Source organism: Vipera ursinii (genome assembly GCF_947247035.1).
Source record: "Vipera ursinii genome assembly, chromosome: 4".
Classification (NCBI taxonomy): domain Eukaryota; kingdom Metazoa; phylum Chordata; class Lepidosauria; order Squamata; family Viperidae; genus Vipera; species Vipera ursinii.
Genome location: NC_139514.1, coordinates 43,089,611 through 43,115,534, shown reverse-complemented (window position 1 = coordinate 43,115,534; position 25,924 = coordinate 43,089,611).

The window sequence follows — 25,924 nt, the reverse complement described above, 5'->3', positions numbered from 1 at the left end:
GGATATAACCATATCATTGATAGAATAATTTTCACTGGGATTCAAGGATGGTCACTCAATATATACAATTATATGGGCATATGTACTAATGAAGGATGCTGAGGAAGAAGTGGTTGATGAATTTACGTTTACATGATGATCTGTTTTGTAAGCTCACTGAAGCTAAGTATTATTGCAGGATAATAATACTTAATTATACTTTATAATATTTAATAATAATTATTTATTTATTTTATTTTATTAAATTTATATACCGCCCGATTCCCATAGGACTCAGGACGGTTTACAGGGAGGGTTAAAAACAAACATACAAAGATTAAAATCAGATTAAAAATTAATTAAATCAATTAAATATTATTAATTTAAAAGCCTTTCTGGAAAATGCAATCACTTTAGATCGCATTATTTTCAGATTTTCCTAAAGTTAAGGACATGATGTCAACTCAATTTTTACAATTCTCTTATAATGCATATTGTTATTATTTTCAATTTGCATAGATTGGAAGATGTTTTTATAAAAAGTATTCACATATCAGCCTATTATTCAGCAAGTTGCATCCAATGCATTTATCCCCGGCAATAAATTCAGTCACATTATTCTAAGTATGGCAGACTTGGTTTCTAATTCAGTGTGCTGACTTTTAAATTTAGCCTTGGGTTTTTCATTACATATTTGAAACTTCCCTTTCACACCTATCAGAAATGGTCTCCATTTATGTATGCCCTCAGTTCCTACTTTCTAACAATAAATCTTAAATCCATCAACCCCCTTGTCAGGTCTCTCATCCATGGGCAGCAGAGCATTCACCCGTTATACCCCTAAGCTGTGGAATTCCCTGAACTGAATTCTCATATCTAAATCCCTTGAGCTTTCTAAATCCTTCTTTCATTCACACTTATTAGAATTTGCTTTTAATATTTTACACACTGCTGACATATACTCAAGGCTTGTCTATTACTGTTTGTCTATTTTTGATTATCTATTGTCTATTATTATTATTATTGCATTTGGTGGAACAGCAGGTGGTCCACTGTTTTTTCAGCTTCTTTGCAGAGACAATATTTACTGTCTGTTGCTGTCTTCTCAGTTCTGGTTTTCTATGCATTTGTTAAGGTTTGGTCTTGTGCAGTCAGAATTAGCCTCTGTCTCTTTCTTCAATTTTCTTGCTCTTAGCTATTGCCAGGTCTTGTTTTTATCTGCTTTGCCTGCTAGTGTTTTGTTTTTAATGTGCTGGCCATGAGATACTTTGTCTTGCAATATCTCTTTTCTATTCTTCATTTGATCTTTCTTATAGACCAGTTTGGTATCGCCAGTATGCAGGAAGAGTGAGAGCAGGAAAATTGAAGAAAGAGGCAGAGAAGCTAATTCTGATTGCACAAGACCAATCCTTAAGAACAAAGGCATATAAAGTCAGAACTGAGAAGACAGCAGCAAACATAAAATGTTGTCTCACAAGGAGCTGAAGAAACAGTAGACCATCTAATTAGCAGCACCAAGAGGTTTGTACAGACTGACTACAAACAGTGACAAGACAAAGTAGAACTATGGTACACTGGAAGATCTGCAGGAAATACCACGTGCTTGTAAGCAACAATTGGTGGACCCCAAAATATAGACAAAGTAATAGAAAATAAAATGCTCTGAGATTTTAGAATTAGACCAGATAAGTACCTGCCACAAAACACCCTAGACTTAATAATTGTAGATAGGAAAGGCAAAAATGTATGGATAGATGACTCTGCAGTTCCTGGAGACAGCAGAACAAAAGAGAAAGAATTTGAGAAAAATCACAAAATATAAAGACTTGCAAATAGCAATAGCACAGACTTATAAACTGTTTATATACAGAATCAAATTGCCTCTAGCAATTTGGGTCCTCATTTTACAGGTCTTAGAAAGATGGAAGGCTGAGTCAACCTTGAGCCAATCAAACTCCTGGCAGTGGACACAGTTAGCCTGCAATACTGCATTCTAACCACTCCATCACCACATCTCGCTGGAGAAATAGAAGTCAAATGACTGTATCAAAAGAAAGCAAAGACAGTACCAGTAGTATTAACAATAGTAATAGGTGTGATCCCCAAGCATTTTGAGCACCACTTGTATACCATTGACATTGTCAAAATCAACCATCAGTGAGTTACAAAAGACAGCTTTATTTGAAATAGCTTACATCTTGCAACGAAACCTTTAACAGCATCAAGCAAACAATATCTGCCCATCACAGGCATTGGGAAGGAATCCATGGGTGGATTACAAGGCCAAATCCAGTCTAAACATTTGGCTCATTTACCAGCCACCACCACCACCACCACCACTATCATCATCATCATCATCATCATCATCATCATCATCATCATCATCATCATCACAAATGAATATTCTTTAAAAAAAACAGAAAAGCAAAAATAAATGTCAAGTAAATTTAAACAGAAATCATACTTCCCCTTTCTTTTTTGCCTATTGTAGGTAAACAGTTTGCAAGATAGAAACCTATTCATGTTATACAATGATCTCTTAATTACATCTTAACAGTCACATGTTTGAAATGGTTTCTGCAAAAGAGCTGTACTATTGATCGAATAAGTCATATGTATGATAATGCTGGCGTTTCACACTTGCCAAATAATAGAGCATGCTATCCCTTACTCATGATTATAACCACCACCATCATCATTCATTTTCTTTTTTTTAATTTATTCACTGTTTGATCTGGTACTGTTTCTTTAGAATTTTTTAAAAAATCAAATTAAAACATAGATCTTATAAACAATTATAGATTATTGGTGAGATTGCAACCATATTTAGTTATAATTTTCATTTGGTTAAAAAAGCAAATTTACAGAGTAATGAATATTAAAAACACATTATTTATCATATTTCCCTTCTTTCTTTCTTGAAAAGTTATTCAACCAACCATACATTAAAAGTATAAGGATATTTCCTCTTGATTTTCCTCAGCCATACATGTCATTAGTTTTTGCCAATTTTGTTGTTGTTTAAATTTAAGGTTGGCTGTATACATTGCTGTAGAGCAATTCAGAACAGTGTAATACAGTGAGTTATTTGGGGAAAAATAATTTAAGAATTGTGTGAGGTATATTCAGGACATAATAGGAAAGTGTCTGTCTTTTGGAAGACCAACTGCAGTTTAAGGGTCAAGGTTAATATCAGAGTACAGTATTCTATAAAATTTAAGCAGCAGGTACCATAGGAACTGGAAGAAGGTTCATAGAAATTTCCTCCTTTTCTTTGTTAGCTTAGCTCCAGTAGAGATTTTGAAGATAATGTTAAAATAACATTGAAATATGTGTTGTATAGGAAATATATAGGCTATGGTATAAAACTAATTGGCAGGGGAAAATATTCTAATAGTATCCCACAGTTATATTTATTTATTTATGAGATTTCAACATTACATGGAACCTAACCAGTGCTTTTTTTGTAAAAGAAAAAGGTGCCGGAACTCACACATGTCATTCAACCCGCCTTGCCTACCCTATAAGGTCCCATCCAAAAAACTCCATTCTGAGCATTCTATGACAAAAAAAGCCCTGAACCTAACAGACTTTAGGAAATTTTTACAGGACTTACAAATAAAAGACAATAAAAATTCAATATTACTAATTACCACAATAGTAATTTGTGTGATATGAAATCATTAGTAATAATTAACTCTCAAAGTTCTTTCAATAAATTTAACATTTAAATTTATGTAAGAAAGTCGCTGTACCCTGATCTGAGCTCCTTATTAAGTATAGCAGTATTGGGAAAAATGTTGAGCATTTTTAAGAAATGTTCTTAATATCTTAATAAAAAAAGAATTTGTCTCAAATATATTTGATAATTAGGAAGCTACAGGTATTTGCATTAATCATCCATGTTTCACTGGACGTTCCTTTCTCTAGTGATCAGTAGTCCCTTAAGAAATAAATCCCATTGAATTATACCCTGAAGTAATTCCTTTCATTGAAACATTTCTGTATTGGTGCTACTGTCATCACTTAGGGAAATGTTGTGGAATAACCAGCTGAAAGAGAAGCTCCCCCCACTTGAGGGATTAAACAGACATTAAAGTCTATTTAATGGAAGAAATATTTGAGATCAATTCTTTAAGTGTGTATCTGCCATTTCCAAAGAAAAGGCAGACAGTCTGGTGAAATTGTTGTAATATAAGTGATCAACAATAAAGTATCTACTTGGGCCTATCCCTGAGGGATTTTGGTTGCTTACAACTGACAAGGAACTCTGTTGATGACATATGGAGAAATCAGTTTTCTGCCAATAAATTTTGGGCATTACTTTAAATACTACGTGACAAGAAGATCTGAGTTGATGGGAAGGTCAGGAAATGCTTAATATGCAAAAGAGAGTATTTTGTATATTAAACTTTGAATCTGGATCCATTAAATATAGAATGCTATCAGATTAACCCCTTTGCCAAATCAAAGTTATAAAATTTGGGAAATCAAAGCTGTTAGATTTTATCTTTGGTTATTGCAAAAATGGTGTTGCAAAGTCACCATAAAGACAAAAGCCCTTAGACTAAAATAAGTTAACTGACTCTCATGACTGGAGGATAAGGATTTCAAATTACTGGTTGCATTGTTTAACTTTATTTAGGATACCATTTACATTCTATAAATAAATCCAAACAGTTTAAGGAATATTCTACTAGTTTTCACAAGGATCAAAACTAAAAATCTGTAATGCAATGCAGAAAATAAGACATTTTGCTTAGCAAGACAAGATTACCAAACTCCTAAAATGGAATGGGAGAAAATATTCATTCTGACATCCACAAAATTTTGAAATAAATTGATTTTGCTAGCATTTTGTGTATTGAGAGAAAAGGTGGAATCTATTCTGGATTATTGTGAAACATCCACTTTCTTTTCTTTTTTCTCATTCTCTCAAATTACATATTTAGTCTTTTGGAATTCAATATAAGTTCAAATGTTCATAAAATAACAGTGATTATGTCATCCAATTTTATTTTGTCTTGTAATTTGTATTACCACTTGGGTTCCTATGGAATTTAAATCAGTTTTTCAATATCAGTATAATTTCATACATGCATTATTTTCATATAGTTAAAGTGCAATGATTAACAAATACAAACTCATACAGAAAGATACACAGACACACACAAACAGATCCTCCCCTATGCATAGAAACCGGCTAGGTTACTTTAGGGTAATTACTTTGATGTCGGCATTTTAGATTACAAGCCATAACATTTGGTGAACAGAATGTCTTCCTGCAGTGAATTGATTCAGGATAATGAATCAGAATCAGAATCAGAAGAAGCAGAAGAAGAAGAAGAAGAAGAAGAAGAAGAAGAAGAAGAAGAAGAAGAAGAAGAAGAAGAAGAAGAAGAAGAAGCAGAAGAAGAAGAAGAAGAAGAAGAAGAAGAAGAAGAAGAAGAAGAAGAAGAAGAAGAAGAAGAAGAAGAAGAAGAAGAAGAAGAAGAAGAAGAAGAAGAAGAAGAAGAAGAAGATATAGTTTGGTATCACAAATAAGAAGAGCTGGTTTAATATAGTAAAGTGCTGGACTTGAAACTGGGGACTGTGAATTCAAATTTTATTTTAGGTATGGTATGTGGTTGAATGACTTTGGGACACTTGCTTTCTTTCAACCCAATCCACATCAGGGGGGGTTGCTGAGGGGAAATAGCAGGAGGAAACATTGTGTATTCCCCCAAGTGGTTAAAGAAAAGTCTATAGGGTTCTTTCTATCTTGTCTCTGAATGGCACAAGGGACTTGCAAATTATTATTCATGACATCATTGGTATTCAGAACTGTGTTATCCTTATTACATCTTGGGGTTTTTTTCCCTTAACAAAAAATCATTTCTCTACACTTCATAACAATCTTTTTCAAAACCTTTATGGTCCTGTTCTGATGAAAAACCCTGAAGGCAGAAAGAAGCGATGGAGCATAAAGCTAAAGGTTGTAGCACCGTTGATAGCTCCAGATGAACTACTAGTCAAAAGATAAGATGAAACTTTACAGGTCTCTGTCTTCAGTCTCCCACATTAGATTATGTGCTCTAGTCTTCTACTTAGCAGACTTTCTATATTATTGGACAAGTATGTAGATATAATAAGAGGTAATGTTAGAAATATATGATTAAAATTGTTCATATTATTTTATCCACTTCAAAAGACCTTTATAACAATTATAGAATAATGCTAGTAAAATAAAATGTATATTCATTCTGATCCAGTTCCTTGTCTTCTATGCAAAGCTATGCAAAGTTCTGAATGTACACATATTCTAATACAGATTCCCACGCTAATATCAGAAGAAAACTAGGTTGGTGAAAGGGATGAGAAGAAAGTACTAATAGACCACTATGATACCACTTTCCCTGTAATTCAGCTTCTTTGAAATAAAAAACAAAACAAAACAGAGCACTATATATTTGTGCTCAGGGTAAGCTTCAAGAAATATTGGCAGAATTCATATTTAAGAACTGAAATAGAATTTTATATTTACTTAGATGAATTTAAATATGAATATGAACTATACTTGCAAAAAGGCTTACTATACTATAGTACAAAATGTGAGTCTCCAAACAAAATAAAATAGTCAAATATTTAGCTGGTGGAGAATTGAAATAACATAAATATTGTACAGGACAGCTTTTGTATCAGTCCTAGCCATAAAAAAAATTAGCTTCTTAATGTTTTTAGTCTAGACTTCAGCTGCACAAGGACCAGTCAATTGCTGTAACATGCATCTGTATTCATTTGGATAACTGCCTACCAGCTGTGTAGATTTAAGACTGATTACATCTTCCCATATTCCAAACATACTTGGATTAAGCAAGAATTCTAGTGCTGCAGATACTCTTTAGAATAGATAAAAGAAAGTTTGCTCAGTTTTCATGTTCTTTGTTTGTTTTAAAGTTTGTTTAACAAACAAACCAAAAACATTGAAAATACTTTGGATCCCCTATGAAAACACTGACAAATAAGGTGATGCATAATAATACCTAGCATAAACAGGTCATTTTAAGGAAATCAACTCTTTTCTTGTTTTGGTTAACTTTTCCCTAACAATTTATTCAAGAATGAAAGGAAATAATTATTCCAAGGAAAATAGTGGATTGAAGGAATTTCAAAGATAGAATAAGATGATAGACCTCATGATAGAAGCAAGACTTGAGATTCACAACCATCACCAGTAGCACTCCTTGTGGAGCAAAGGTATTATATGTGTCCTTCTTTGGGCACTCAGTATGGCTTGTGTGGCCATGTTCTGCAACATCTGAAACTTCCAAGGCATGAATCTAATATAGATGTGGTGGCATTTGCACTCCGCATTGTCCACTTCCTCAGGTCGAATAGAATCAAACCATTCCCAGAAATAAAATTTGGTAAGTCCATTCTCTGAGCATCTCCATAGGACTTGCACCATATTTGGAATCTAACTGTGAATAAATCTGAGTGATTTTACCCTCTAAATGCCTTGAAAATTCCCCCTCATGGCCCTGGAGATTGGAGATGGCCACCGGGTGACATTCTGAGAATGCAATAAGAGCAGTACTGACACTTCACTACTCTTGTTGCTGTGACATAAATTTTAATAGTGATGATTGTTGATGAATGTCTGTAAAACAGTTTTATTTTCCTAGTTAGTAGTCAATCCTAGAAGAAAATAACCAGCTTGCCAGGTGTCGTTAACAAGAATTTACGCTGGTTTAAAATCAAAATCTTAAATTAATCGAGACACTGGGAATTCCATATGCTATATTTTCCTACCAACAGCTACCAGGAAAAAAATGAACAATAACTTTCATAGTACCATTTTGTATTTTATCATACATAATTTAATTTCAATGAGATTGCTAGTTACATATTTCTGCACTAGTATTTTACTGATGTTTGTAACATTAACTAGGTGAAAGTGTAAACTTTTATATCACTACTGCAACAAGTATTGCTACTGAAGTATCCTTGCTTACTACAGTACTTGTTTTTGCCAAAAGGTTCAGTGAGATCCTTTTTCAGGATACAAGGTATAATGTAACAAAATATAACAAAATAACAGAGTTGGGAAGGACTTTGGAGGTCTTCTAGTCCTATTGTTCATATAGCAAGGGCAAGTTCATAACATAAATAAACAAAATTAAATTGTATTTAAGTGTTAAGGTTTTTAATACATTGAGCCAATGTTTTTAGTTATAGCAATCCTATTTTTTCAGTACTTACTAATGGAATGTTGGCTATAAGTATCAATGCACAACAGAGTGACAGCAATACTGTATATATTCTTCATCAGATGATAAAATGAACACTATCCAATAAATTCTAACAGGAACCTGAAGTTGTGTATAGCAGTTAGAATAGCAAGACTCATACTACCAAAGGAAGAAAGATTGCAGAAACTCCATAATGGAGTTTGAACCTGAATATGGGTAAAAAATTTAATTACATTAAGAATAATGTCTCATCTAAAAAAGTAGAAGACATATTAACCTGCCAATGATAACATTGTAAACTATAATATAGTATCTAGTTGTGTTTTCTGGACGTGCAGAATGCTCTTTAATCAAGACAGAGCTTCCATGAACATATTTATATTTCCTGATATTCTCTTTTCTCTGCAATGTTACAAAATAGAGTATAAAGGTATGTAGAGGGCTAAAGAAGAAATAGGGAATTTGCAAAACAGTACCTTCCAACTTCCAATCAAAGTTCTTTCCACCTATAAAAGGAAACAAATGTACACTATTCATATTATTAAAATCTCTTTAGAAGAAAACAAAGCCCTTTAGAGTAGAATATTTTAAAACTTGGTAAAGTTTTCCAAATTCCAATAAAAACAATATGAACCTGTTAACTAATTGTAATTGTTTATTAATTATTTTATGATGTAATAATCTTAATCATTATCTTTAGATTTAATTTGTGTGAGTTTATAATTATTCCCTGTATGTAGTCTGAACCAGGATGTGTTTTACTAAATTCAAACCTAAACTTTTAATATGAAGTTCAAAGTCAAGCTGTGAAACTAAACTTTTTAAAAGTAAAAATGATTAGGAGAAACAATTTTAGCTGCCTGGAGGTGATTAGGAAGAGAAAATATAACTAGAGCAAATAGAAAGAAAATCACCATGATTTCCATTAGGAACAGATTAAAACCTTTCACACTACAATTTTTCCTATCGCTCTGCCTTTTGCTATATTAACCATTAGACATCCAGCTGTGTCCACATTCTCCTTGAAAATCTGTATGTTTCAGCAAGAACTTTTTAGTGAAGTATGTTTGCAATAAAGTAGGTGTGGCAATATAAGATAAAATTATGTGTTCCATTCATTTATTTTAAAAAATAATTATGCACAGCATCCCATACTAAAAAAAAATGTCACAATGAATAGTAATTGTATATCATGGACTTTAGTTTTATGAGTGGTTAGATGACTAAGAGATAGATAGATAGATAGATAGATAGATAGATAGATAGATAGATAGATAGATAGACAGACAGACAGACAGACAGACAGACAGAACATATAAATATATAAGACATATCTTAGGGGTTCCTCCTGCTTTTGTATATACAGTCTTACAGTCAAATGCAGAATTATTAAATAAAAATAACATTTGCAGACATCAGTAATTTAACTTGATGATTTTTTTTCTCACATTAGAGTAAAGCAGAATTTATTTTTACAATTTATCCACCAATCCAATAAAAAGGACGGTGTGATGGCTTGGCAGCTAAAGACACTGAGTTGGAAAGCTGACAGCTTGGGTTCAAGACCCGAATGCCACATGACAGAGTGAGCCTCCATTACTTGTCTCAGCTCCTACCAACTTAGCACTTTGAAAGCATGCAAATGCAAGTAGATAAATAGATACCACTTTGGTGGTAAGGTAATAGCATTCTCTGTGCCTTGGGACATAATCATGCTGGCCACAGGATCACAGAAGTGTCTTTGTACAACATAGATGAACACCAATAGAGTTAGACACAACTGGATAAGGGAATCCTTTACCTTTATTTGTTACTAATAAAAATGGATTCTGATAATACATAAGACAATACAGTAATAATAATTAAATACATGAATCAATTAATTGGTATTAAACTGATATACATACCAGCAGCTCCCAATTTCTCCTATAAAACTTCCAAAAAAGCCAAAGGACAAGCTGCTCTCTCTATTGTACATCATTATGATAGAGACTGTTACTAGATATAAGATGCACTAGATATCCCGAGACACAGAGGCCATTCAAAGTAGTGATTGGCACCTTAAATTTCATTGCTGGTAACCAGTGCAATTTTTTTATTGCCATTGTATGCATTGTCAGGAAGCATGCAAGCATCTGCATTACAGACCAGCTGAAGGGTATGGGTATTTTTCAAGTGTTGTTCTCATATAATTAACAATAATCTAATTGAAATATAACAATGATGTAACTGAAATATGATACATATATGACATGACCATCGCAGAGCATTCTGTTCCAGGTGAACTGTAACTGGACTTTTCAGTCAAGAGCTGGTCACTGGCTGCTTTTTCTTCCCCTGATTGAAACCTCAGAGTGTATCTCTTCTGCACAAACCTAAAACCCATTCAAGTGGTGAATATATATTTTTTTAAAAAATCTTTCTTTTGGTTGTTGTTTGTATCTTATTTCTTTGTCTGACATTATTTGTTTAAGCCATTTATATGACTACCCATCTTAAACAAATAATTCTGAGCAGCTAACAACAATATGCACACAAAATAATATTATAAATGAATATAAAGTAAGATAATCAAAAAAGCTAACCCCCCAATTTAAAAAGATTGTTAAGTCTCTGCTTCCTCTTGAACAAACTTTATTCCCATAAACAACTTACCAGAGGTTAGTACATGAACATTAAGTATCTTAGCACCTTGCATCATAAGAACTATTATTTATTTGAGAAATAGGAACAAATGGCCAAATGTAGGATTTAGCAACTTCTTCATGTTTAACTAGGTTTCAATTTTGCAATGTTAGGAATGATTATAAAGTAGAATTCAAGCTCATATTTATATAAAAAAGATTAAAAAGCACAAAAAACTTGTATGGAACAGGGACAAGAAACAGAAACAGGAAAATATTCAATTTAGAAACCAATCATTATTTCCACCACTCATCAGCACACAAAATACTGATCAAGGTTAGAAGTAGTTAAAAAAAACTATTCCTATAGTAAACCAGATTGGATGATAAAATATATTTATCACAACAGCAAACTTTACAAAGAGGATAGCTGTCAAAACTGCTATAGCATAGGTCTCTGCAATTGTAATCTGGCAAACCAAAAGTTCCCTTAGGAAAACCAAGTTTAATAAAGCTACAGTTATAAAAGAACTTTTCAACCTCCATTTCTGCTCTCCTAAAATAGACTTATATGGCAAATTAAGCTAGCTTGCTTATTATAGTGATGTTTAAAAAATAAACATTGGCTTTACCTGGATATTAGTTTGTAGAAATGAAATTACATTCAGTTTATAGGGTGAATGACTACAGTAGTTTTTGATTGCTTGGTTTCATTTTATTCTTGCTTATTGATATGATTCTACACCCATTTCCATTAAGAAGATAAGGGAATGTAAAAAACAGATTAATTCCTTGAGAAATCATCTGAATAATATTTCTAAATTATATATCCAAGGAATTATAACCTTAGATATTCTGATTAATGGTGTTTTCACTATAGGCATGAAAGTACCTGGGTGGCTTTGGGCCAGTCATAGTATCTTAGTTCAAATTATCTCATAGGATTGTTGTAGTGAAGAAAATAGTAGGTGGGAACATTATGTACTTGTCTTGAATTGTACAAATTAAGGTATCATTATGATAGTTGGTTGTCCAGTCAGCCAAGTGTTTAGACTGTGTTTGGCATTTTTGTTTATCTATTGAGTCCCTCTCAAGAACCTGTAATAGGCAGGTGATGTTGTTTAATAGTGTTAAATATACTGTTGCAATTTGTAAGCTATTCCAAGTTAAGATTTTGTTTCAGACTTTCAGCTGTTCCAATTAAAATTTAGCAATTGACAGATGGTGATTTTAGCAATGCCTATAATGTTCAAGTGGTGCTCCAGACGATTCGGAATTGCACCCAAAATGCCTATTACAATTGGTACTATCTTTCTTTTCTTTTCCCACAGTAGTTCTACATTACCTGTTCATAACAATATGAAGTCACATCTGCCATTTAACTAGTGTTGACCTTTATACCACTGAGTTCTTCCCAAGGACTTAGGATGTCAAAATGTATGAGTGCAATACATGTGCACATCCAAGCAATGTGACTTTTTGTAATTCATAGATGGAAAATTTGTCAATGCACAGATTTTCTAAGTACCATCTGTTATGTATTAGGCTTTTAGGAACACCCAAAGCACTTGTATAAGAGTCACCACCAGGAGGCGTTGAACTGTAACTGTTTTGGCGGGAAGCAGTTTCGGCGGGAAACAGAGGTTCAATCCGATTGGTTGGCTGTGTACCTGGCCAGGTACTGGCCAGGTATATAAGGAGTGCAGGTAGCCCCTATTCCTCAGTACAGTCACTTCCACCTAATAAAGAGCTGTTATGTTGTACTCATCATCTCGGTGTCCTTCCTGCTCTCCAGAACTCATTACACAACACCATCCAAGATGTTTTGATATGGCACCCAATGTGAATTGACAACCACCAGGACCATGCCAGCCGCTTTGTGCTATAATCTTTTAATTTCAATTTTCATAAGATTTTCACAAAGTTAAATCTGTGTTTTTTGGGTTTTTTTAATCCCATTTATACCCCACCCTTCTCCGAAGACTCAGGGCAGCTTACAATCTAAGAAGCACAAATCAATGTGCTTAGCAGTGTTGTTAAGCAAGCCTTTATCAATTTGCATTCAGAAATCCCACAATATTTTAACCTGTTCATTTTTTTACTACTTTTTCAACTCTATATCCCCACCATTTTTTCCTTATCTGAACATGATAATTTTTACAAATGTTCCAGTGAATCATTCTGCTGATTGTGTTATGCTGCTGTTTATAATCAGTTTGTCTGATCTTCTTGAATGAACACAGGATATGACCTACTGCTTCTTCTGTTTCTTTGTAAATCTGTACTTTGAATCATTTCACAGTTTTTTCAATTCTGGCCTTGATTGCATTAGTTGAAATAGCTTGCCCTTGAGCAGCCAAAATCAAGCTTTCAGATTCTTTTTTTTTTTTACTATTCCAGTTCTAGGGTATTGTCAGGTTTTATCTTTATCTACTTTCCCCTGATCTTTGACTATGTAATACTTTTCCTTTCTCGTTTTCTGTTTGTGTATTTATTATATCATTTTAATATTTAGTTTTGTTTCTGATATATTCAACAAGTTTCTTTTTTTAATGACATCATTTAAAATGATATCTTTTACGTACTCAGCCAATGCATGCTTTTCTTCTTTGAAAGTTTGTTTAACTTGAAGTAAAACTCTGCTTTCATTTATGTGGGTCAGCTATAATCTATCAGTATCATTACAGGGATGTAGTGCATAGAGAACAATAATCCGTTTTCTTGTTTTTCAGTCCAAATTGTCCAAGTTGGGTCCAGTTAATAACTTTAGCAGTGTATTATATTGCAATTATTGCCCTGGTATTGATGGTATTAAACATTTATTTTTGAATAATAAAGCACTGAGATATCTGAACCTACCACAATTTAATGAGCTATCACTCAGGGTTATAAAAACAAGATAATTTTTTTTAGAAAAAAGTTTTAGAATAAATATACTACAGCAAATTTATTGCAACAGTATTATTATTTTTTCCTAAGAATCTTTCAGTTCTTTAGAATTATTCACAATACTGAGAGGCATTTTTCTCCTTGCTTATTTTTAATAAATGTGTTGCTCCCATGCTGAGAGAAAGCTGTTCCTTTCCTGTACAACATTTTCCTTCTGAGACTATTTGATGAAAGTTCTTTGCACTGCCTCTTAGTGGCAAGAAGAGTATTGCCAGTTTGGATATACTGTATTTTGGTTTTGGAATATTTAATTTGTTAGTTTAACTGTGTGAAAGTTGTTCAAATTTATTATTACAGCGGTTTGTACCATCAGGCAGATATCTGGACTGGATTTATTCACCTATCAAGCCCTTCCCAAGAACTTGGGATAGGAAGATGTTGTTTAAAAATATTAAAGGTATCATTATTGTGTAGTGGGTTCTGGAGTGCAGAAAGGACGCCAGGCAGATGAGTACAGCAAGCAGCTCTTTATTTGGTGGTAAAGACTGTACTGGGGAAATAGGGTTACCTGTTCCCTATTTGTACCTGTCCAGGTACATTTCCAGCCAATAGATTCAAACCTGGCTTTCCTGCTGAGCGTCCAGGTACACTTCCAGCCAGTAGATTTAAACCTGGCTTTCCCGCCGAAACGCTGCTCCCGGCCACAGCCGTTTCAGCCCAGCGCCACCTGGTGGTATCGGTAGAGCTGTTGCTTGCAGTGTTATTAAACCCCATACATAACACCCCTTCCCCCTTAAGAACAGACAATACCATCCAAAATATAACACATGCCACATTAACTATGTACAGGATACAGGTTATAAGTAACCTTTCGGTCACATAGTCTGTGAGATAGGCAGGTGGCCTATGAGTCTGGGCTGACCATCTCAGGGGTTCCCCCCTGTCTTGAGCAGCAGAGTCAGTGTGTAGGTTGGTTCTGGGCACCCCTGGTGGACCCGCCCCAGAGTCTGTTCCTGTGGCTGGGTTGTCTGAATGATCCTGAGCCTGTTGTTGACTGGGCCGGACAGGTCTTTCTGACAACAGTTCTGGGACCATGCAGTCCTCCTCTGAGTCAGGTTGGTCACGCAGATTGACGATGATAATGATGGTGATGATGATTTCGTCATTTTAAATGTTATTTTGTTTAGAAGCTTTAAAAAGCTAGGGTTTTAGAAAAGCTACAAATGGTTGGGCTTCTCTGATTCTGAGAGAATGTAATCATACTCATATGACAGTTTGACTCATAGAACATGAAATCACCTGTAGGCTTATTATTCCAAAATATGAATACTAGTACAACATATACTTTGCTTTTAAGATAGAAATATCCAGTTAAAAAAAAGAAACCTCCCCATGTCTCTCTTTTCTCTTTTCCCCCTCTTTACTTATAGCTTAGGTTACTCAGAAAAATTTCAGAGAGAGACAGCCTATTTTTAGCTTTTTCCCTTACTTGCTATATTTTATTTCCTTATCCAAGAGAGAAAATTATTTGAGAACTTTAAAGAGAGAAAGGCTCTCTGGATTGAAAGTGAAACAATTCAGTGTAATCCTCAAGTGAGTAGGAATAAATTCTTCCCATATATTTTCCTCTTAAATTTTGAAAACACATGGAGGTCCTTGGTCTCTAAATAGTTTTGCTGAGTTGGATTACTAACCTAAAATCAAATATCTGTCTATATGATCATCTGGATACAGATAAAAGAAAGTAAAGGCATATTCATAATCTGCCTTTATTCATAATCTGAATGAGTTTGAGAAATGTGGTTTCAGGAACCAGTGAATACACTGAGCAGAAATAGTTGCTAATAAGGACATCCATTTTCCATCTAATACTGCCCTTTGAAAATCAGATGTCTACGCACAAGCTGCAATGGAACTGTTAAAACATCAACATTGTATTGCATTTTCCCATTCTAAATGAGACAGTGCCTGTGAAGATGATTCCTCTCCCTTAACATGCATAAAATACATTTGCCAATTTATCTCCCACTTTGCTGTGGCAGAAAATTTAGAAAATTATTGTTTTTGTCTATTTGTCTTCTCCTTCTATAATCAAGCACTTTGATAAGCTAACTATCTTCTTGAAAGCTTAACCTTTTTCCTTATTATTTTATCAATTGGCCTTTTCTCTTTCTCTCATTAAAGTGAATGTTCTGTAAATTTGTTTTTTTTCTCATTGTATTAGATAATGTCTCTCAATGATTGTTACTGTTTTTATTAACTATCATCTGTATAGATCAGATTTTTTTTTTCTTTAAAACATCCCAAAACTGTCAAGTTCTTATTATTTGGTCTTATACCACTAATAATAAATTCCACTGACTGGTTTTAAACACAGTTCCATTTTTACAGTTTTTGAAATATATAAATTGCTTAATAACTCAATGTTAAGACCCTGAAAATACCCAGATGTTGCAGGAGGATTCAGTTCATAATATACATTCCCTTTTTTAAGTAAATGCCGTGCTCTTTTAACAACTTTGTCTTTTTTTTCATTGAAATGCTAAATTAAAAAAAATTAAAAGTTTATTGGCACTTTAAAGGCTAATGAATTAAGTTATGGCATAAGTTGAGAAAGCTTTCAAAAACTTGAAAAACTTCACCGGCCATTTGCTTTTCTCTTCTGGAAAAAGATGAAAGGTGGAAAAGAAAAAGACCAATGTTTGAAGATGCTCACAGCAGGAAGTGCCTTCTGTTGTCAGTTTTATTGTCTTCCGTTGCTTTGCTGAAGAACAGAAAAAGTGCTGTTTTAAAGGTACTCTCTGGTGAGGAGAACAAAGAGTAGGAAGCTTCAAGAAGAGTTCAAGGCCTCACTTGAGATGCTGTAGACTATATGGAGAGTCTGATAAGTACCACTTTTTCTTCTCCTTTGATTCTCCTTCAGCTACATAACCTAGATAAAAGCTTATTTGCAGAAGAAGGCAGCAGTAGACAGTATCTTGTAATGGGAAATCTTGGTGCTAGCTTTTTAATTAGTTTATAGTAAGGGTGGGCAAAAGATGATCAGGATACTCATAAACTATTTGGAAAATCATTTGTAAAAATTCACTGTGACTGAAAGAAGAATTATAGAAATTCCATTTTCCTAGGAGATTTGGTCTGATGTCCTAAAATAATCTAATGTTCTTGTGTCGAAGTAAATTGTTTAGCTGTATTCTAACAAAACACACCCACCCACACATACATATGAAATTTGTTTTAAAAGTGTAAAATATGTTCTACAACCTATGAAATAACTAAAAATAGTAAAATGTACAGGTGCTAAAAGGTATAATTAAATATAGTTCTATTACTAAAATAATGGTCCTTGGTAAAAGTGGGTATAAATGTCTTTGTTTTCACTGGCCATTACTTGGATTGTTAAGGATAAGGTAACTAAGGGAACACCTGCTGCCGGCATCAACTTCCCATCGTCCTGTGCGCTCCCACAGGGAGGGCCTTCTTAGAGTACCGCCGGTTAAGGAATGCCGGCGGGTTATTCCCAGGGGAAGGGCATTCTCTGTGGGTGTGCTGGCCCTTTGGAACCAGCTTCCCACAGAGCTTAGGACCGCCCCCGACCTTCGCTCATTTCGTAGGGACTTGAAAACTTGGTTTTTTGAGCTGTCTGGCCCAGAATGAGAGGTTTTAATTATTTAATTAATGGGGTTTTAGTTAAGTTCAGGGATTAATTTAATCTTAGTTTTAATCGTTTTTAATTGTATGTGATGTATTTTAACTTTTAATTTTCCTTGTAAACTGCCCTGAGTCCTACGGGAATAGGGCAGTATATAAATTTAAATATAAATAAATAAATAACTGAATTCAACATTAATCGAATGAAGTCTGTAACATTCAAATCATACCCCCTTTCCTGAATCACATCATCATGTTTCAGGATAAAACAAACAGAACATTCTACAGATCCTAACCATTGTTGACATGGTGCATGCAGATTACTCTTCTTTGTTTAGTGATAAGAAGTGATAAATAGCATATAAAAGTCGCCAGGAACTCTCTAGAGGTTGCAACAAGCTACATTTTAAAGAAGGTCCAAAATGAATCATGGTGTACAATATCTTTTGTCAGCTCTTTTTCATATTTTTCTATCTAACAGTTCACATAAAAGCAGGGTTTCTGAGAAAGGAAAGGTTCCTATTGCTTAGGTATCAAGAGCTGCTTTACAAATCACTGTACTGCAAATGAAATGTCATCTTGCTTTCTCACAGGTCAAAAGGTCTTTCAACAAGGACTCCAAATTCAGTTTCATCTGGTTAAGCTGTCCTCCTCTGAAGAAAAACTTCTAAAGATTTGAACATTACCACTCGAAAATCAAACATCCCTAGCCTCTTAGGATTAGAAATCTTTTGGAGAAGCAATGATGCTACTTGGTGGTTTACTTACAAACAATCCTGTTGCTGGCATATTTTCTTACTTCTGCCAAATATTATATGATATTTAAATTCTGTTATGATGTCTCTGGTATTTTATCATATGTTCTCATGGAGTTTTAGACTTGGTGGCAATGATGAAGATAGGTCTTCCCTTTGGGTTTGTTTGTTTAATCTATAATATTTAAATCAAATAAATAAAAATTATTTGTCTTACATTATGACAGTAATTTTAACATTGGACAAATTTTATTAAAAGGAAAATAGTAAAGGAAAAAAGTTGTTGACTGGAAAGCTAATATTTAGATTATATCCAAGCTCAGTCTGAATAGTATACAGTACCGGTCTGTACTGTCCATATCACTAACAGGTGGTCCTCTATATCAGGGATCTCCAGCCTGTGGACCATGGCCCGGTAGTGGGTTGTGGGCTGCTGACCACCGGGCCACGAGACAGGCTGGCCAGTGCACACATGTGTGCATGCACACCCCTGCACTCATGCTAGCGCCGTAGCCACAGGGCACAAAAACAGGATACCACACCATGCAGCAAAAAAATGGGCTGCTGCTGTGCGTCAGGGTGTGAAAATGGGATGCGGCTGTGACTCAAGGTGTAAAAATGGGCTGATGCTGTGCCTCAGGGTGTGAAAATGGGATTCCACTGCACCTTGGGGTACAAAAATGGGATGTGGCTGACACTGCACCTCGGGGCATGAAAATGGGATGCCGCTGTGCCACAGGGCACAAAAACAGGATGCCGCCATGCCGTAGGGTGCAAAAATGGGCCAACACCTCGCCTCAGGGCACAAAAATGTGATGCTACCATGCCTCGGGGGACAGAAACAGGACGCTGTCACAAGAATGGGGGTAGGGCTAGTGAGTATCACAGAAGTGCTAGCCCTGACCCATTTGTGTCATGTGCATGTTCACAGCCCCATGTGCATGCATGCACGTGCACATGCATAAAATGCTTTTCCCTCCCTTTCCCTCCGGTACACCAACCAAGAAAGGTTGGTGACCTCTGCTCTATATGGCATGGTAACAATTAGGAGTAGTACTTTTGTCCACACTTTTTATAGCTTATTAAATAGCATTTTGAATAAGTTATGACAGATTGCAGAAGTCAATGTCTGCAGATCAATCTGATGATAAGCATGCTATGAGAACATTATGAATTGGAATATAAGGTAAATGTAATTTAGATAGCTATCAATGTATATAAAAGTAGGACTCCAAAGGTTTGTTATAATTGCATGTTATGCTCCAGAGATTAGTGATAGTGAAAAAAACAAAAATGAACTGAAAAAAAGATATAAATAGATCAATGGAAATAAGAATATGCACAAGAAGTAAAAGAGCCATTTAATTACTTGGAGAATTACTCAAAATAGTGACTATTGACTGATTTTTTATTTTTTTTAAAAAACAGTTTCTAATCTGTGCTTTAAGGATAACTTTAACTATAACTTTAACCTGGCAAAGGTGTGTGTTTGTGTGAAATACTGAGAGAATTGGTGAAGCATACAAGCATGATAAAAGCTTATGAATTTTTGATAGTGTTAAGACTGAGTCTTTGGGGGGGTTAATGAATGTGGAAGAAATAAAAAACTGAAAGAACTTAGCATAAAGTTAAGATTCAAGGTGCTGGTGATGACCTATAAAGCCCTAAATGGCTTGGGTCCGGGATATTTGAGGGAACACCTGCTGCCAGCATCAAGTTCCCTTCGTCCTGTGCGCTTCCACATGGAGGGCCTTCTCAGGGTGCCGCCGGTCAAAGAATGCCGGCGGATAACACCCAGGGGGAGGGCCTTCTCAGTGGGTGTGTCTGCCCTTTGGAACCAGCTGCCCGTGGAGCTTAAGACTGCCCCCGACCTTCGGTCATTCCGCTGGGACCTGAAGACCTGGCTCTTTGAGCTTTCTGGCCCAGGCTGAGAGTTTTTAATTGGGGTTTTATATGTTTCAGGGATCAAATTTATTTTTAACTGTTTTTAACTTTTATATTGTATTGACGTTTTTAAATACTTTGTAAACCACCCTGAGTCCTACGGGAAAAGGGCGGTATATAAATTCAATAAAATTAAAATTAAAAGCTAAAAGTAAATATAGATAAACTGCAGGAAGAATATATGTTATGTATTACTAAAGCTCTGTTAGTTTGTAATCTTCAATTAGCCAAAACAATACAACATAACGCACACACAAATAAAACTGAATAATGGTTCCTCAAATCAGTTGACTTAAAAAATGCACGCAAAATCCATATCCCATTGATTGATGTTTCAAAGATATTCACACAAGTTGTATCTACAATGTTGTGGCTACTGCAGCATCACTACAGTTGGCTACAGGCATGTGATCTTGATTTGCAATGCTGTCTGCTAGCTTCCCATAAACTAAATCAATGAAGAAGCTTGCCCATCATAGTCATTCTGTTTATCTATTTAGGTAAGGAAATATCTTTGAAATATCTTTGGAAGGATGACCCAATAGATCATGGGTTGTCTAGTTTAACTTAATGAATAGGAGAGCCACTTTGGTTAAGGTACCACTAGAAACCATGAGACTTGACTTCTAATCCTACCTTAGGGAAGAAGTCGGCAACCATCGGTCAGTCATTCTCTCTCTGTTCTAGGAAACAGGCAGTGTTAAACCACTTCAAAACTCTTGCCAAGAAAACTGCAAGGACTAGTCCGGGCAGTCACCAGAGGTTAAGATTGACTTGAAAGCTATAAAATAAAGCAGTGCTGTAGTACATTTGATAGTTCTATCAGGAATTCACATTTGTGAACTTACAGTAGTTACAAGAATAATTTCAGGTGTTTCTCATCCTAATTTCAAAGGCCTGAGATTTTCACTGTAGAATTTACAGCAGCTTGCAGCTTGAGGAAGACAATAGAGAAAAGCAGTGTTCCAATATCCAAGGGGCTGCCCCAAAGAAGAGGGACTCCATCTATTCTCCACAGCACTTGAAAGCAGAACAATAAGCAATGGATGGAAACTAATCAAAGAGAGAACCAAGCAAGAGAAGGGGAGAAAAGAAATGATCTTTAAAAATAATAATTACTTTGGCGTCTGTATCTTTCAATATAATGGACAATTAACATGTGACCTCATATAGATTATTCCCAAAGAAATGCTGCACAGGGCAGCAGGAATATTGTTATCCTACACCAGGTATTGTACGCACACGTCTCATTTCCTTAGAAGGGCAACACACCAGATTCTCACTAGCCATCGATCTGCCATATTTTTTTTAGTAGTGAATGCAATTTCAAGATAGTTTTCAGCATCAATGCTCTGTGGCATTGTTATTCTGCAGGTAACTAAGACTTGCTTTCCTGCATTAACTCCAATGACAATTTATGTTTTTGATTGGACTTTGATTACTATTATTCTGTTACAATTATGCTATTTTTTCTAACCTCCCCTCTCTCCCCAGGAAACAGTTTGATAAATTGAGTTTTTAAAAAGTGAGTGAAATAGAATTAATGAAAGGCAGTAATTAAAGCCTCTCCCAATGGGGAAAGAAACAAATATTGGGGAATTCAGGTAGGCTATTCCGAGGGAAATTTTTCATTCGTCCTCCAGCCTGACAGAACTGTCATATTTTTGACCATGTTTGCAAAAGGCAATCATCCAAGTCAAACAGTAGCTTCAGCAGCTTTACTTTGTAGGAAAAGAGTTGTCAATAAGCTGTCAGTGTATATAGTCCTTACCTGCAAACATAGCTGGTTGAAACAAGGACAGAGAAAAAACCTTGTGTTGGAGTTTCTCTTGGGTGTGACTCAGTTTCCTTTATGAGCATAAATTGCCAGTCTTTTCAATGTTGTTGGTGAATAAGTTACAGGCTGCATAGCCTGCTTTCTTTGGAGGGTTTTGAAAGGTTAAAGAAAAGAATCACGCCAATTGCCATATGGAAGAAACAAATACTTCTATATAAATCTCATCTCTATTTCTTATGAACTTATAAGTTTGTAAGTTGGGTGGATCTCTATGCAAATACATTTGGTCCATCAATGAAGAAAGAACATACTTACTGTATATTATTTATCATTTGACTAATAAATCAGTGAAAAACCAATATTTTATTATTAATTTTATTATCTCTTCCATCCCCTTTAAAGCTTCCTTTTCATGTGTATTCCAAAGGCCATGAGAAATGACCTTTGCTTAATTATGGAGAAGTTAATCTGAGCTACTGATTTTTATCATTTTATGTACAAGTACAAGATATCTCTGTAGGTTGAACAATGTGTGTTACTTTGGCTTACCATACTAATATTAGTGTGTAAAATCAGTAAATCTTAACTTTTAGAAAAGCAAATTTATTCTCATGTTTGTATGTAATTCATCCATAGCTCTTTGAATACCACACTTCAATAGGTTTCTACAAATAACATTCATAGGATCACAAATTAACTGTTATTTTTCTAACAAGAAGACCCACATTTTTAAAGTTTGTCTATAAACAAAAAGTACATGCTGTAAATAATTGAAGCATCTCCGATTTATTTAGCTGAAAATATTCTTTTTAAAAAATAAATAAAAAAGATCACACCTAAAGCTTTTGTGCCAGGTTTCATTAAGCATCCCTACTGATTGTCATAGGATTCAAAGCTTTTATAAATCCTTTGCCTTGAGATTTACTATTTTGCTGTTGTGGTTTACCTTCAGCTTCTGTCAGTTGTTTATACACTAGGCATTCTCTTTGCGTGCTGAGCTCATTCACCATTTTGTTCTTAAGAATTTACTTCCGACAGGCAGGGAAGCACACTATGAAATCTTTCATGGAAACTTCACATTTGTTCTCCTCTATTTTGTTGTTCTCAGTTTAATTATTTTTTTTTAAAAAAAGCAAAGCCATTCACTTTGAGTGGCTGCCAGCTCTCTGATGTGCACAAAACAGCATGGTAGATTCTGCAGCTTTCACCTTCTCAGCCACCTCCCAGCTACTGTTCTGTGTGAGGCACAGCAGAGCAGCAGCCCATGATGCTAGTAACTAGCCATGCTCAGCAGGAAGAAGCTGCAGGTCTCTTCCTTCTCTCTTGCTTATGTAGCACAATGCTTATATCCAAGGGAGGTGAAGATCTGTATTGCCTCTAACAACAGCATAGTGCAAAATGTAGCATGTTGAATATATGTTAGTCACACAGGCTATGAGATATACAGTATGTGACAATGATGAAAGAGCACTTCTACAGACAGGGCTTTTTTTCTCATAGAACACTCAGAATGGAGTTCCGGCACCTTTTTTGGATGGAACCTTATAGGGTAGGCAAGGTGGGTTGTATGACATGTGTGAGTTCCGGCACCTTTTTCTTTTACAAAAAAAGCACTGTCCACAGACATAGGTCTTTTTGCTTCACAGCTAAAAGGGGACAATCTAAAATGTTCTGAATGTTTGGTAGAGTACAGCTACCTAACAACGAAGTACTGAGCCTCAGCCATCCTTTACAGCTTCCCAAATACTTTCAACCACATATTTTTTATTAACAGTGTTATAAAGGTCTGAACAACCAGTAGGTTCTTTTTGCCCCAAGGTGTGCAGTGAGCAGCGCCTATTGAAATCAATGACAAAAAGGCTAGTCAAGAACACCTGCGACTACCATTATCTACCAGGCTCTTGCAGAATTTTTAAGAACACAAGACAGATTTATGTACGTTTTCTTTTCTTTCTTCTTTTTTTTTAAACGATCAGAAGCATACATTGACAGACTAACCAATGCTCACCCAGAAGCAGTTGTAAGAGTACAACAATTTTCCAGAGGTGAAAAGGCAAATGTCAACAGTGTTCTTCACAACTGAAAGAACACATATGGCTTATTACGAAGACTGTTAGGGCCTAAAAATATTGAGCTGCTCAACTTATTTTTATACGATAAGGCAGGTACACAGACATTATAGATGGAACATGACTGTTAGAACATATTTAACTTATCAGATTACAAACTGTCCTCTCTTTGACTTCCAGTTTTTTCCCAAAACAAGATTTTTGGCAAATAAGAGAAATCATTCCCTTGTTCCCAGCATCTGATAAACGTGTTATGACCACTCTTACTAACAATAAGAACCATTTAAATGGTTTTCATTCAATTGTTCCTTTAACCCCTAGAAGCAAATTCTTGACTGTCGTTTGCTCGCTGAGTCCCCATAGCCTGCCACCAAGCTAGATTTGAATCCTTCATAGAACTGATGGGCCATTTACCAGGCACTGGAAATTCTAAAGGGTTCTATCCATGTACCAAACAGCTGTACCCTTAAGATTTGAGGTTAAAAAGTAAACAATAACATGAAACTGATATTAATGTGGTGCTTTGGCGCTTTATTGAACTGCATTGAGCTAGTTTATATCACTGATAAACTCTTTTGATTTGGTATTCAAATAAATCTATCAGGCGTAAGACAAACTAAGATCAAAAGACAAAAAACAGATTTGTTTGTCTGCATAATTTTGTCATGAAGTTGTCATTCATATAATGATGATTTGTTTTATTCTTACATTTACATGAAATTCCAGAAAGTAATGTTGAATATAAATTGTAATATGATTTACATGTGCTTTAATTTTAAAAACAGTAAGGTAGACCTCATTGCCACATAACTAGTGAAGTTTTTATTTATTTATTTAGTATATGGCATACAGTGTCAGGGAAAGCTACAAATGCTAGACACAGTGCAGTCCTGACAGCCTAAATTGCTAGTTCATTCGGTTCAGCACTTGTGTGCCTATCCTTGGTACACCATTGGGGGTGAACTAGCTTACACCACCTGACTAGCGGTGCTCAGGTTGCTGGCTATTTGGGGTTCCTCCACTAGTCTCGCCTTGTCTTGCTTTGTGTCGCATTGACTTGTGTCTGGCCAGGTCCAGCACTGGCTTTTGTTCTCCACACATAAGAATGCAGCTAGGTTTTTCCACCAAAGTGGTATTCATTTATCTACTTGCAATATTGCATGCTTTCAAACTGCTGCTGGGAAAGGAGCCAGAGAGTGAATGGCAGGAGCTCATCCATCTTGTGGAGCCGGGCTTAAATCTACCGGAGTACAGACCATTTCTGGCCAGCAGTTCCAGCATCATTAAGCCACTGTGCCACCACATCCCCTACTAGTGAAGTGATAGGTTTCTGCTAACACAACTTAAACATAATCTGATCTCCTTCTTTTTGAATATTTTGCCTCCTGAGTAGTCTCAGTACTTGCTGTTTTTGGAAGAATTCAAAATATAATAAGGCTGATTACATTTGTTCAGAACTTATAATTAAATGTGCTAAAACATATTTTTTATCATAATGAGATAGGAAAAGTAACCACTTTTTATCTGTCTTAAACAAGTTCCTCCTCCTCCTCCTTCCTCTTCTGTCAGAAATTCTGACATATTTTCAAGTATTTCAGAGGGGAAATGGATGAGTAAATTCTTCTGCTTCAGAAAGATGCTTAGAATTCAGCAAACTTCCCTGTACAACTTTCATGGGGATTTTGATCTGGCAGGCTTAGTGTATATACATGACAAATGAATAATCCATGGACTTGAAAGTTAGTTTATATTCATTCACATGCTGCACTATATCTACTCAGAAATTTCTAACACAGGCTATTAAGTCATAAACACATTTTTGAAAGAAGCCTTTAAATGTAAAATTACCTGACATATTCAAGTAAATTATAAGATGATGAGTAAATCCAAAGAATAAATACATTGTGAAGTTTCAGTTCAATCTCATTTCCATAGGCTCTTATAGATTAGAAAATAAAATGGAAGTCTAGATATAGTAGATAGAATTACATGTATTCCTACTGAA